Below are 7,048 nucleotides of genomic sequence, written 5' to 3' on the forward strand. Positions count from 1 at the left end.
TCTTTCATTCGTAACAAATATTTACTTAATTTACTAACTTTGCCAGAGAGAAAAAATTAACATAAATTTTATAATTTATCTTTGTAATATTGTAAAAAAAGGGGAAATAAAGAATGAACGAAAGAAAAGATAAAATAAACCAGTACATACATATGTCATTCTTCGTACTCAATCGTGTATTTTGATTTATTTTAATATTCATAAAATCAATCGATTATCATACATAATACATTAACGAATATTGTGAATTATAGGCAATTAATGAGCTTACGTGACTGAATGTTCTCATTCCGATTTGAGTAGATATGAGTAATACGTTGGTATATATATATATATATATATATATATATATATCATAATAACAACAACAACAACAACAACAACAACAACAATAATAATAATAATAATAATAATAATATGCCAAAGACAGTAAGATTGATTCAATGGTGTTTTTTTTCTTTTTTTTTTTTCTTTTTTTTACAATATTAAGTATGAAGAGAAAATCTCTAGAAAAGAAAGTGGAGAATTACTTGTTTAGGTTTATTTTCGGTAGTTTCGCATTTCAGGCTATTAACCAATATAAAAGAATTGTAAAATAGTGTTTGCCAAGTTTCCGGAAATAAATACAAACTACATTTTACTTTTACATGAGCGCTGGTTTGTAATATATGATTACGCTAAACGTGTGTTTTAATAAATGAAATATACAATGAAATTATAAGAGTTTCATAATATTTCATTTGAAAGGGTATATGTAAATGGAAAATTATTTGTAAAATTTTAACAATATGAAAAATACTAATACTAATATTCGGTAATCGATAATGCTATTAGTGATAAGACATATACAGCTTCGTATTTTTATATATTTATTTATTAATTTAATATTCCATAGATTTGAATTATTTTACTTAGTAAGCTATTGAATTTATAATAATTTGATGAAATGATTTATACAGGACGCGATAACAGATATAAAATTTTCTAAAAAGATTATATACACATAAGTTATTTTTTAAAAATAATTTGAATAATTGACGTTGCATTAGATATGTATTTTCTCAAACGTTTTTCTACCAAAAGAATTTGCTTAGTATAAATGAAAAATTATTTAAAACCGAGCTCAAAATAATTTTTAATCGACAATAGAAAGCATTGATCGGTCTATTTGATATTATGTAAAAATGAACAAAATGTTCAAGTTAATTATTCCAAGCTAATTATAAAGTATATTATTACTTAATTACATCGAGTGTATTAATATTATAGACCAATACGGTATGTATATATTAGATATTTATAGATATTTTCTTTTCTTTTTTTTTTAAGATTATTATCATTTTTATTATAATAGCATGGAAAAGTATATGTTACAATTACGGAAATACATAATTGAATTACATAATTGCTAAAGCCATTTGAATATCGCGATGAAAGGTACATGTGCTTTTGTATTTACTAAGAAATAATGTTGCGTCTGTAATTGTTATAACTTTATGAATGCACGTACTATGTATCTTTATAATTCCACATTGTTACTGTGTATTATACTATTTATACATCGTATACTATAAAAGAATACACGAAAGGAGCTACTTGCTTGTAAAAAGTTTAATTTTTGCCATTATATTGGATTATAAAGTTTTACGATATTGACATAGGAAGAAATTTAAATGTTATTTGATAAACTTTTGTAGCGAATTACTTGCAGTCGTATAAATCTAACGATATTTAACATATTAATTCAACCGAACTCTTAATTCCGTCTCTTCTGATCCTATTGTCGGCGAATTTTCAACTTTTTATTGCCTCTCGATACGAAACTTACTTTCTTACGTATATACTTGCGCACCCCACTATGACTGAATCCTCCTCCCCCCCCCCCATCCACCTCCACCTCCACCTCCCAGAAATTCTGATTGGCATATCTAATTAGAGAGTCGTATTATTATATTTTTGGATATACTTATAGTTATGCTCTAGCGACTCTATTATTCTTGTTTTTTTTTTACATTTATCTATTTAACAGGAGCTGAGGCTGATATTCTTAGGATCGACAGTCGAAATTACGTGTCCCTTCAGTATTAATGTAAGTATTAATTTTTTAATTATTCTACACGTTTATTCCAATCCAAATTGAATGGCTAATTTTTTTATTTCCATCCTTTATTCTCGATCTTGTGTCGACACTTGTAAACTCCCAACCTATTCGATTTCCGCGAGCTTCTACTATTATTACCCATTTGAAATTGAAATCAACCCATCTTTACGTTAAATTGATAGATTCGCGATGGGATTTTAAATGCCTCGTAACATTGTCGTTCTGATCGAGGACCCGACACAGCAATTTACCATACAAGCAACATTCCAAAATAAAATACGGCCGCAAGAGAGTAGTAATGTCAGATTTTAAAATGGATTTTATCATCGTGCCCCTCCATCCGCAGCCTGAAATTGAATTACAATGTTTAAACGCGTAAACGGATAAAATTGTAATAATCGTAAAGCTAATGCCTTGTATTTGTGCGATAATCGAGTGATACGTAGTATAATTACTTGCACGATAGCGCCGCGTTATTTTCCCCGGCGATATGAGGGGAAATTCATCCACGGTTCACCATCGGACGGCTAATGAAAAATAAATACGACATGTTGTTTCTCTTATAGGAATTACTAATTCAGTATTTTGCACCAGGGATAAGTTGTCGCAGCAGTGTCAATAGCAATGCAACTAATGTGGGGCGAGGTCGGGAGTTCCTCGGGGGCCAGCAACACGCGAATCGGGGAATCTGCGTAGGGGAGTGAAAGCCAGAATAATTACAAAACAAAAGGGCGATTTGAGGTGGGGGCAGGTGTACCGACGGGCAAAGTCACCGTCGACCTAAGCCATGCACCTCCGAGCCTGACCATATGCTTTTACATATGCGCGGGCCGTGATAAGCGTAAGCGGCAATTAAGGGCACAGGTGCAGAAGGGGGTGAAGGAGCGCACGTGGGCGAGGGAACGGGACGGTGACGGTGACGGGGACGGTGACGGTGACGGGGACGGGGACGGGGACACGCACGTGACCACCGAGAAGTCGGGAAATCAGGAGCGATTGCGGTAAGATTGAGGTAAGGTATCCAGATTAGCCGCGAGCCCTATGGCTTCCAGTGCTGAGGGGAATTGGTGCCAGTTGGGGTGGGGTGGGGGGAAGGACTGGGATCGAGGACCTCAGTGCTTGAATGCTCGTGGAATTAATAATTGGCTGTAGACGAGAGGCTACTTAGAACGCGGAAAAATTCTCTTTTCGAGACTCTCCAAGAGTGATTAGTAAGGGTCACGAATCGAGCTTTTTCGATGATGTCAGAACGATTATTGAAATGACGCTTTCACGAGCTTAATGTACTTACGATTGATGGAAGTTAAATGCTTCGGTGCGAATATTATATGGAGTGCTCGGACTGACATTTAACTTACGAGTCATTTTATTCGTAGATTTGAGAAACGATGGAGGATTTAATGTTCATATGGAGAAAGCCACTCGTACGTATAATATAATTGATTAAACAAGAGACACGTGACAATTCAATGTTCTATCATACTCACGATATGGTCGTTGATAATGATACTTTAGATAAATATTATCTTTTATTTAACAATATCCTTCTATTACTACAAGACTGGGAAAATTTGAGTGTCAAGCTTATCAGACCAGCTCCAATCGATAGATGTTTGTGATAAAAAATATCTGTCCTACGTAAGATAATTTTTCAATAATTTTTGTGTCACATTAGGATTATTGAGCTTTATTGTACGATACGGATAAAAGAAAAGTGTAAAATAAATCTTTTTAGAATATGAGCGATATAATTCTAATGTGATTTCTCATTGGAAAAAATTAAATGATAATGATATTGGTGTTTAAACAATTAAAACAAGAAGAGAGAAAAAAAAAAGATTTACAACAACAATAAGGTCTATTATAAGAATTGTGATTTACACTCGAATACCATAAATCCATAAATTGGATTAAAAACGAAATTCGCAAGTCATGCGTTATTTAAAAATAATTTTAATGTTTAGACTATTGGGAAGTTATTAATTAATTAATTTCCAAATGCTCGATAATAATGTGTCTTCATCGATTAGAAAATTATAATAAGCTGGTCCGTTCGTATATCAGTAAATACCGGGAACAAAAAATTCCTTCTTACATCGGTCCACTTTGCGTATGAAAATTGCAATCAAGCAAACGGCCAATAAGATTCCTCAGTCGTAGAAAATTATTCCACCGATAATCGCACACCTAACATGAACATATTATCAATAATTTATCAATTGTAAAAGCGGATAAACTCGCGTTGTGTACCGTCACTCTGTCCAATTCTCTCGTTTTATTACCCGTGAGACAGAGACCTGGCATTATTAACAAACATTGACGATCGTAGACAGAATAAAAATTAGCCGCGATAACCCACGAGAATCGCCCTCGCCCCCTCCCTCAAAAAAGCATAGCCTCCCTTTAAAAATAAAAAAGTATCATCTAGCACTCACCTATCTTCCGTTCCTGGGAACGGCTCCAGCAGCTTCTCACCCCGACGCTCCGAGGAATCCTCCAGAGTGACCCGCGGGGATTCGCGTCGCTGCAGTCGCTCAAAGATCAGCCACTTGATCGTCAGCCCAGGCCGAAGGGAGCAAAACGAGTGGCGAGATTTTTTAACCTTCGCGCGAAGGGTTGCCGAGAGGGGCGTGGCCACGGCCGCGGGTTCGCCACGACGTTCATTGGTCGTTGGGCGGAGCTCGGAGCCCTGACCCGGGTTACGCGATTGGCGGACCTCGATGTACGTCCTCGAGATGGACGGGGGTCCGTATCTGGCAGAGGCATTATCAATTTCTTCAGGCCGTGGACTTTATTTTTTCGCGAGTCGCCGATTCGCCCGACCCGACTACCTTATCCTCAACACCAGTAGCGTATTGTTTTGTTTTCTTGTATCCTGTGCTGGTGTTTGTCAAGTAGGTATACTCACTCGTACGATCCGAGCTTTTCCCCACGTTCATTGGTGTGCCATTGCACGAGATATTGTCGAGCGCGCAGTATGTACGTATTGACAATGTGCAATTAGTCGATGCCCCCACACGGTATTATTTAGTTTTTCACCATAATATTTTTTCACCATTGATTAGCTTAAGAGAGAGAGAGAGAGAGAGAGAGAGAGAGAGAGAATAAACTGTATTTCTTAGTCACTTAGATATAACGCATACTACCAGGTCTCGTATAAACACACATGTAAAACAATTGAGAAATTCATGTACGAACGTCCAAATTGTTTTTATACGGTAATTCACGAATTTTATCGAAAAAATTACCATCCTTTTAATTATTATGTTTTTCGGTGTTTTATCCAGCTGTCCATAAAACCCATTGGAATGAAATTAAAAATCCGAAGTTTCGTCAAAAATTTTGAAAATTAATTCATTGATTCAAAAGCCTTCTTTACACTCTTTCAACGCATATTTTTTTCTTTTGCCTATTCGATGATTGGATTAAATGATATAACCGATGATAATATATTACGTACAGTTAAACATTCAATAGCATAGGTGACAAATATTTTACAAAATTTTAACAACGTTTTTGTAAGTTATTTTACATAAACCCAATAAATGATATTGATGATATGTATTAAGTATATCGCATTATCGACTGTTAATAATTAGACAACGAATGTTTTTATCTATAATACATATCATGGATCAATAACATATTTAGTAGAACATTAAAGATCTAATTAATTTAAATTATTAAAACGCTTTTATAAATTTTTTTTTTGTTTTTTCTTTTTTTTTTGAGTCACGTAATTGATGTTAAGTGAGGTGTACAGTATGTTTGTAGGAATCTAAAATACTTAAACTAAGTAAATCGATATAACAATATATCATATTTATAATATTACCAATCACTGAGGACTATTGTAATGTACAAAGAGCATCTTCTTTTTTATATTATTATTTATTCACAAGCACTCACTATATAATAATCTATTTATATTTTACGTTTTTAATGTATTGGATATGAAAGATATTACACATGAAATTATAATATTAATACTTTTATGCATTCTATTTTTATATTTTATTTCTAGATGCAATCTTGTTCTTAATATTTCGTTTGGAAAAATTGCAGAAAAAGTAGAGATTTATTTTTATAAAATTTTATCTAATTAGAAGAAAATGATTAATGAAAACATATAAAATGTTAATATACATGTATCAAAAAGTACGCTCTTCTATTAAAAAAAAAAAAGAATATTTACAATAATCCGCACGCACGATCCAACAGTGTCATTTAAACAATTAAAAAGATATGTTTTCTTCGATGCTATTTACGCATTCTTGCATTCCTTAAAAAAAAAAAAAAAAAAAAAAAAAAAAAACCAGATTTAAATTTACAGCCGTAATTTACGCGTTGTTCCTCGGATCATTCGCACGCATCATGCGACACAACAAAGAGTTTCGATCATTTGCTGTGAACAGTGTTGCTGAATAAAAAAATGCCGATGTTGCGAAATATTAGCGCTCAGTCAGTCGCAATACAGCTCACTTAATCGAAGTAGAAAAGTTCGAAAAGGCATAGGACTTAGGCAACTGTGGTTGGATACGCGCAGCGCTGGTTCGCGGCAATCTCGAGAGGAAGCCTGGGGAAACAAAAAGACTCGAATTTCAAGAAAACGTGGATAACATTGGTGAAACGTCTCGAGGACGTAATCCAGTGGATCGGGAGCGAGTTCACTTGAGCGGGTGGTCGGGCTAATGGCTCCTTGCCGATATTTTGCTAAACAGGGAAACCTTTTATCTCGCGCTCGCTCACCTCCCCCTAAGGCACTGGGACAAGACATTGATTTTGATGGTGCGCGCTTTCGAGTGTGTGAGTTCGGGTTTGTTCTATTTTACGCGAATGGAACGGAAGTGCGGTTGGTGAAGGGGGACGGGGGGAGGGACGGGGGGGGGGACGGGGACGGGGACGGGGATGGGGACGGGGTCGGGGGGGGGGGGGGGACGACATGCG

The sequence above is a fragment of the Ceratosolen solmsi genome, unplaced genomic scaffold (genome assembly GCF_000503995.2).
Source record: "Ceratosolen solmsi marchali unplaced genomic scaffold, CerSol_1.0 scaffold29, whole genome shotgun sequence".
Lineage (NCBI taxonomy): Eukaryota > Metazoa > Arthropoda > Insecta > Hymenoptera > Agaonidae > Ceratosolen > Ceratosolen solmsi.